This window comes from Triticum urartu, chromosome 6A (assembly GCF_056163025.1).
Source record: "Triticum urartu cultivar PI428250 chromosome 6A, HENAU_Tu73, whole genome shotgun sequence".
Classification (NCBI taxonomy): Eukaryota; Viridiplantae; Streptophyta; class Magnoliopsida; order Poales; family Poaceae; genus Triticum; species Triticum urartu.
The window spans coordinates 592447774-592456791 of record NC_141878.1 but is presented as its reverse complement, the minus strand read 5'-3'; the positions used below and the strand labels follow the sequence as shown (position 1 = coordinate 592456791).

Sequence of the window (9018 nt, the reverse complement as noted above, 5' to 3'; positions counted from 1 at the left end):
ACCTGATGGGGCCCCTCCTTCGTTGGTCCCCCGCCTTGGAGGGCCCCGCGGAGACTGGCTGGGTCGCGTCGCCAAGTACTTGACCGGTGGTGGACTTGAGGTCTTGAGGTTGACAGACGACTTGAGGTCTACGCTCCGGTGATGGCCAGGCTTCACATAATAAGGCTAATCAAGTCCGGAAGAGTTGGTCTTAAACCCCGACCGGGGCCTCAACCAGATGAGCATCCAGTCCAGCGTTCCAACTCATACCTGGCAGTGGCATACACACCTCACAATCCGGCCGGCAGCAAAGCCATGCAAGAAAGGCTGCCGCTTCGCCCCATCCGGCCAACCAAAGGTTCCATCTTTCTTCTTCTCGTCGGTTTTCTGTTTGCTACCAAGCACTTCACAAAATCAAACCTCTATGCTATGGCTACCAGCAAACTCTTTCTTTACATGCACTCCATCTTTCTTCTTCTCGTCGGTTTTCTGTTTGCTACCAAGCATTTCACAAAATCAAACCTCTATGCTATGGCTACCAGCAAACTCTTTCTTTACATGCATGCATGAGTTCTAATGTTTTAGTAATTCTTCACACTTGCAGGTAAGGGAGGCCTTACGTCTACCATTCAGCCGGCGAGGCTCACCACCATCCTTAGGCTACTGTCGTTGCTGCTCGTTTCTTGTGGATTCGGCAGTGTCCGCTGCTCCTTCTCAACTATGACAGTCCATGACAACAGCACGGACATGATCTCGCTGCTAGATTTCAAGCGGGGCATCACCAACGACTCAAGGCAAGCCTTGAGATCATGGCACGTCGGTGTCCCCCTTTGCAGATGGAACGACGTCTTCTGCAGCGGCCCCAAGCACCCGGACCGAGTCATCGAGCTGAACCTTATGAACCTATCGTTGTCGGGCACGATTTCACCGTCCCTCGGGAACCTAACATTCCTTAGGAGGCTGGAACTGTCCATGAATGGCTTCACCGGCGAGATACCTCCTCTCAGCCGTCTCCACAGACTGGAATACCTTGACTTGGGAAACAACTCACTACAAGGGACCATTCCAAATACTCTCACAAACTGCTCCAAGCTATGGATCCTAGACCTATCTGCCAACTTACTAATGGGTGAAATTCCCCTTGGTATAGGTCGCCTATCCAATCTAGTGTTCTTAGATCTTGGAGGAAATAATCTCACTGGAGAAATCCCACCAAGCCTAAAAAACACCAATCAGCTTGAATCCATCTTGCTTGGTGATAATAAGCTCACCGGAACCATTCCTGATGAGTTGGGAAAACTCCCAAATCTTTATTATTTATTGCTTGAAGAAAATAGGCTATCAGGTGGAATCCCAGAAACCCTATACAAATACAATCAGTCTTCTCTCCAACTTTTATACTTAAGTTCCAATATGCTTAGGAAAACACTGCCATCTAACTTTGGTGATACCCTCCTGAATCTTCGACAACTCAGATTGGAGGATAACAATTTTGAAGGTCACCTCCCAGCATCACTAGGCAATATTTCAGGTCTAGTGGGGTTAGACTTGTCGTTCAACAATTTCGTTGGTCAAGTTCCAAGTTCTTTTGGTAATCTTGGGCTGTTACAACACCTAGACCTTCAGGCAAACAATTTGTCAGGCTTCATCCCATAAGAGCTGGGTGGCTTGCAACGCCTCACCAATCTGTATCTGTTTGATAATAATCTGGAAGGCAGGGTACCATGATGAAACAGTGTCTTTGTGTTGGAAATAAGCAGGGCAAAAGCCTTTATCGATATTGGAGGCAACCGGTGGGAACTCCTTTGGAGGAACACTGGATCTCTCAGACAAAAGATAAACATTATGTACTACCTGATCGTCAAGAGCAAACCTGTCGTCAAGAGCAAACCTGTCGTTCTTGTTTTGTTTTGTTTTTTGGCCGTGTGTAATTCTCGGGGTTGGGACCTTCCCAACCTTCTCTTTGGCAATAAATGATTCGGTGAGATCGTGGCTCTCAGTGCTCGGCAATCTACAAAACAAATCAAAATGTAGTTTCAAAAAAAATCATCGGGATTTGTCATGCTAGCCACTGGCCAGTTACCGACCACTCCCGTTGTATGGTGTACAAGAAAAGCTACTCCACGTCTAGGTCTTGTCATGCTGACTATTCTAATACTGGAGTTATGACAAAAAAAGCTTATAACGACTTGGACAATCAAAGCAGAGAAAAGTACAGACAGTGTGGAGAGTGTTAGGATTAACTTAACTTGCATCTTCTTTAGCGAACCGTAATGTGGTTGCTAATTGGCAAGCCATAACAGGCGCCTTTCCTAGACATCCCTTGTCTTGGTCACATTGTCATCCGTAAAGATTACACTACCCCAGTCATTAGTCTCAAGTTACCCTTCTTACAAAATAGAGAGAAGCAGCACAATTACACCCTATTTTTCTTCTAGTGAAGTTATGGATGAAATTTACAATGACTTGGACAATCGATCAAATCAGTAAGCACATTGGTCATCAGTAATTCAGATTTTGGAGGGGCAGTATGCATATTCTGAGTTTGTGTTTCATTAGTGATAGCAGTTTTCTCCTTGCTGCTGGTTGAAAATAATAACCATGGAAGGAACATAGAACACATTCAGTATGCACGTACATAGAGTTCGACCAAGAATCCGTGGTTTAGCCTAGAGTTGTCTTAACGATGATGACGGCTGACGAGTCAATGACGATAGAGCCAAGCACAACAAACAAATCGGGAAGAGAAACATATGTGAAAACAGTGGACATATTACATGACTAGCCAAAGGACTTGACTGAACTTCACCTCATAAACGAATTCGATGAGTTGGCAACGCTTGGATGAGGGATTGATGGTACGCTTGAGTTGCCTTAAATTTATCAGGCGGACGCAGAGCTGTGACGGTCAGCTGCTGCATGTCAAGGCCATGAAGGACCAAGTTATTCTTCAGTGTGGGTAGAGGAGCTAATCAAGTGGAAATGGAGTAGGAGCTCCAGGCCTCGCTTAAATGGTACAGATATATTCTGCATCGCCCCGTCTCCTTGAAATGGGACGCGCTGTAAAAGTGGAATCCATCTGCGAAAATTGAGCAGATACTTTTACTTACTTATATGCAGGTGGAATGTATCCTGATGGGCATGCAATTTGAGGAAGTAAATCACCACCTGACGGCAATGCGGAAAGCAAAAATCAAGAAACAACAATTTCAGGTTCAGATTCACACCAAGATACAACATACCAGTAGCAGGAGCTTGAGACAATAGGTCTAATTGACGTGGTCTGGTGTAGCAGAAGCAGAAGAGAGATGGACAGATGGTCTGACATGTTTATCTTAGTTTACTTTTTAGTTGAGCGTGAAAAGCTTTGTTTTTACCTCTTCACCAGCCTGACCTAAATTTCAACTTTCAAATTTGCATCTTGGTGTAAATACACATGGATCAATAAGAAGTTGATAGAAACGATTGAGCATTCCTTCAGTTTTCAATTTTTGGATGCAGACAGAAAGTAATCACAACAACAGAAATTCAGACCAGTAACTAAACCGCAAAGTTATCGCAGTTTCTTTAGATGGGCAACAAACAGGATAGATGTACGAACTGCTGAGCAAGACGAACTTACTATCAGGAACAAAAATAACTAATGTCCTCATGGCAATTAACACAAACACTTACGAAGAGATCAACATAGATTCTCCCAACTTACAGAATAGGGCTCCAACTTCAGTTTCTCACGACACAAAACACTTCCGAAGAGTTCAACACAGATTCTCCCAAGTTCGCAGGCAATGGGTTTTTGTCACCCAAGAATTCAGCGATGAAGTAGTCCAAATTCCAAAAGCCGAGCCCTGCCGGGTTGCAGAGCTGACAAAGCAGACGAGAAGAAGCAGAGCTTCAAATAACTAGTCACCTATGATGTGCATTATCGGCTTTGACAGCGAAGCTGAGTCTTGAGATTTGGTTAGGTGAATGGCCTCTGTTCTTGGCTTAAGATCTATGCAATGAATGGATCATCACACGATTTGCCTTAAGACTGTTTCAGAACTGAAGGAGAGTATATCAGAGTAAATGAGAAAAAATTATGTCTATCAAGAGGCGTGCTAAATTATCATCAATCTTAACTCCAATCACAGATAGAGCTACCCAACTGTACACTGAACTTGTGCTTCGCCCCCAATATTATCCGAAACTCTTCTGGATTTCCGCCCCTAATATAAATTTTCTGGCAGGACAAGACCCGAATGGTAATTATATATTTTCCCCTCCAATATTACTGGAAGAGTTTAAGTATCCTCAATGTGCAGAGCAAGACCTCATCTATGGACCGCTCCACATAGCTTTGCTTTCCCATAGAAGCGCGTGTGTGTGCTTCTGCAGTTCCCTGTTTAATAGATAGATTCAGCACCTGGGTAGCGCGTCTTTTTTTTTGAAATTCTGGGCCAATGTATGAAAAATAACAAACTCATGTACATTGTGTGTAGTGTGAAGAAACCTTAATTAGTAGGCTGCATTCAGATAATACAGTTTGGTAGAACAACACTTACAATGTTTTTGATGCGGGCAAGTCTGGTTCGCACAATAGCATCAATTCACCTTGTCCAAATTTTTATGGCATCTGGGGACCAGTGAGTTGCTGTATACACTGGCAAAGTCTTGATGCTCGTTTGGGACGAGTGAAAGCAGAGCATCTAGCATTCTTGAAGCAGAGCATATCTCTGCTGGGCTGCTTTGGGATTGATTCCGGAGGAGCTGATTCGAGGTGTTGGTGTTCGATCCATCCTCGGGCACCTGGTGGTTCTTGATTTCTGTCCATGTGCCATGTCAATGCCACCTGACTGACCGAACCTCGAGCGCTCTGCTGATCCTGGGGTGTTCTTTGCTGAAACAGAGACCCCTCTATCATATAACTGCTTTTGCTTGTTTGCTTGTGAAATAGGGAGTGCCTCCTTTCAGCAATTTTTTAGTACCATACAAAGCTGCCCTCACATTTTCCAGTTCGTTTTCTTTTGCAGGCTGAAGACCAAAAAGTCTGCTGCAGCAGTTCATCCGATTTTCCCAGGGAAAATACTGGTTCTGATAGTAAATAGATGAACCTTTCCCCTGGAAACAAGTTTAAATGTTGTTCTTCATATTGTAGACGTTAGTGTTGACTCTGGGATGGTACAGAATAAATCTGCCGTCATATGACCCAGCAAACAACTTTTCTCCCTTGTTCCACATGTCCATCGTGAGCACCAGCGAATTTATACTACTCGTACTAGTTATCCTGTACTGGCTTCAGTTCCTGGGCACCAAAATCTCCATTTTTTCTGACATGAAGCAAACAGTACACATAAAAAAAACTTTTCTTAATTTCACTTTTGGTTTTTGGGCATTCTGTAACGAAACGATGCAGGCGTGATCACACTCAAAGGGCTGCTGGTCAGCCTTGAGCTTCTCCACTTCACTTGCAAACACAGACTCGGTGGGCATGATCGAGTCATACTGTCTGCTGACCAAAGTAAATGAATATCAGCTCAAATTACACTTCAGATTAACATGAATAAGTCTACAATCACCTATGGTGCACAGAGCTTTGTACGTCTTGCCTCATGGCACATCTTACAAACAAGTTTGTTCACATATTGAGCAACAACATGAGATCATCACATATTGATCAGCACTGATGGTGAATAGAGCTATCTTCTTTTCTTTTCTTTTCTTTTCTTTTTTGCTATGCAAATGAGATCATCACTCTGTGGGAATAGATGATACAAAGCATACCGAACAACATGGAAAAGACAGAGTGCAGTTATAGGGATGTGTATTACTTTTCTTGAGCTTAAACAATCTAGCAAAACATATACATACCCTTCATCTGTTAAAGTGCTACAATACAGTACAAGCGTCCAGCCAAGGCTCATTTAGAGCTACAAATAGGGAAATGGTGCAAATACTTAGATACACGCAATTTGCTTGCCGCGGAGTTGGGCACTTCATGGTGCACCGTCTTGAGTTTTCTCCATCATGTGAGCCCACCTTACAGCCACTTGCACATAAACCATGTCGTACATCATATCAACATACTGGAAGAAGGCAGCCCTCCATGTTCTCTTCATCAACATGGTGCAGAAAACTGTCCACAGACCCACCACAAATCCAATGCTCATGGCAAGATAAACAGATGGCATCTGATCTATATCTTCGAGACCACTTTGCTCTTCATCATGTGTTGAGCAGTTCCTGCCAACAGGATCTCCACAAAGACCAGGGTTACCGATGTAGATATACATCTGGTTATCAAGAGCTTGTAGCTGTTGTCCGGATGGTATTGCACCAGACAGATTGTTGTATGACAAGTTCATGTAGCTCAGATAAGTTAAAGCTGACAAGCTTGATGGTATTGCACCAGAAAACTCATTGAAGGATAGATCGAGTGAGTCCAACTGCCTTAAATCACCAATGTGGTTTGGGATTGTCCCTGTGAGTTGATTATTTGACACGTTCAGATTCGTAAGCCCAATGAGTAGAGTTATCTCCTCCGGAACATGTCCTGTCAAACTATTACTTGACAAATCAAGAATCACCAGTAGCTTGTAGATTGCAAAGGTATAGTCACGCTTTTGGTCCTTCGTGTTTACTGGGATGCTCTCTTCAAAAATGTAATCCTCTGTGTCCTCCGACACCACTGTCATCATTGCCTTCAGATTTGACAAAGACCATGGTATGCTTCCTGATATGTTGTTGTATGCTATGTCCAAATAATGAAGACTGTCAAGGGAAGTGAGATTCTTAGGAATATGACCGCTGAACATATTTGATCTCAGTCTTAGTATTTTCAGATGTGGCATTTTTTCTGGCAACCATTCTGGCAATCCTCCAAATAACCTATTGTAAGAAAGATCAAGGAACATTAACCTTGACGACCTTTGAAGAAATTTAGGGAATTCACCAGTGAGACTGTTGTTATTCACGGATAAGCCTAGCATGTCAAAACCAAATTGATTTGTAGAGTTTGCATCAGATTCCTTCCAGCACTGCATAATATCTCCAGTAAGATGGTTTCCTGATAGGTCCAACCTATAGTCTAGTCAACTGGCATATAGATGACGGGATGGTGCCTGTAAGTTGATTATTTGCAAGCAACAACTCTCCGAGTAGTGGAGCATTCAGCTCTGATGGCAATGACCCAGAGAAAGAGTTTGAAGATAGGTTTAGTTTTGATATATTTATAGGTAACCGTGGAACTTGTCCGGTAAACTTATTGGACCCAAGATATATGTGGTCAGCTGACATGTGTTGTAGATCTCCCGGTAATGAGCCATGCAATTTGTTTCCTGATGCTCGCAAGAATGAAGCTCGGGAAAATGTCACCCAAAACCAATCAGGAATAACATCATCCAGATTTGCATTACTGAGAACAAGAACATCAATGTCAGATTGCCATCTAAGCCACTCTGGAAAACTTAGGCCCAGTTGGCATGAAGCGAAACGTGCGACCTTCAATCTAAATGGAGGAACCCATTTTTGTTTGATAACTAATCTCAAAGAGTTGTACGACAAGTCCAGATACTCTAAATTCAGTAGACCCGCGAAATGCTCCTCCGTGAGCACACTGCTGAATTTATTATAGCTGAGGTCCAGCATTTTTAAATTACCGAGTGCTCCAACTCCTACAGGTAGAAGGCCAGTTAACATGTTTTGAGATACTTGAAGAACAGCAAGACTGGTCATGTTCCCAATCCAAATGGGTAAATTCCCGGTCATATTTGCACCCTGCACTGACAATTCTTGCAATGTATTCCATGTGCACTTTGGCAATCGCTCCATGAACTCCGCTATGCTCGAACTAGAGTTGATACAGCTGAACCTCATTCTAGTCAAATTGCACAGATTATCTAATTTGTTTGGTATCAGACCGACAAGATTGTTCCCACTAAAGTCTATGACTTGAAGGGATGTCATGTTTGCCAAATTACTAGGAATGGCACCTTCCAAACCGGACCATTGGAGGTAAAGCTCCTTAAGGCTTGTGAGGTTCCAAAACCATGCGTGCTTGAGGGAATTACTATCAAAATTGTTATGAGACAAATCAAGTATGTCGACATGTGTGAGGTTGGAATGTGACATGCTAGCAGATACGGGAAGATTGAGTCCACAGGAGCTCAGGCGAAGCACTTTAAGAGAAGGAAGCATGTTCACCGTCTGAAGCCAATCCTTGGCAGAACTAAGATCCACCCAGCTCATGTCAAGATGGCGCAAAGAAGAGAGACGTGGCAACCATGCAAGGTTCACTGAGTAACTATTTGAATCAAGAAAATTCCAACTGACATCTAGATATTGCAACTTTGAGAGATTGCCAAGTTGGGAAGGTATTCTTCCAGTGAATCCAACATTCGAGAGGTTGAGATACCTTAGGTTCTTGAGAGAAGTCAAGAACACAGGGATGCTTGTGCCGTTGAAGTAATTCCAGCTCAGGTCAAGATACCTCAGGTGTTGTAAAGTAGCCAAAGAAGAGCTCATCTCCCCTGCCGACAAGCTCAACCATCCGCTCACGTGGCCGTGCGCGTCGATGCTGCCGAGGCTGACCTTGATGATATGGCCAGTTCTGTTGCTGCAACGGACTCCCTTCCATCGACAACAGTCGTCGCCCTGCCATGATGACAGACGACCAGCAGGGTCCAGGAGGCTTGCCTTGAAGGACAGAAGCGCATCTCGCTCGCTGCCGATGCAGGCTCCTGATGCACTCGCTTGACCATGGGAAGTGGATGCTGCTTGGAAGATCAACAGGCAAAGGAGCAGCGCAGTTCCTCGGATAAGGAGCGCAAGCTTAATCATGTTGGTCGGAAATGGCAGATGGAAATGAGACAGAGCAGCTTCTCTCTTGTGCTGCAATATATACGAGTATGGTCTGGTCATCAGGGCAAACTTTTCCTGTAGTCAAGTTGCAGCTAGATTTTGTTGATTGAGACAGTCAACAATGACAGGCTGAGGTTGGAATTTCTACCCAAGATTCGGTCATTAGCTTGGACCAGAGACTTCTCAATTCTCCTTTGGAGA

The 9018-nt window shown here is 43.9% G+C and overlaps 2 pseudogenes; one reads left to right on the top strand and one right to left on the bottom strand.

Moving 5' to 3' along the window:
- Positions 1-294: 294 nt before the first annotated feature.
- On the top strand, positions 295-1707 carry LOC147966855 (uncharacterized; annotated as a pseudogene).
- Positions 1708-5954: 4247 nt separating this feature from the next.
- LOC147966854 (receptor-like protein EIX2) lies at positions 5955-8796 on the bottom strand (annotated as a pseudogene).
- Between the last annotated feature and the right edge of the window lie 222 nt (positions 8797-9018).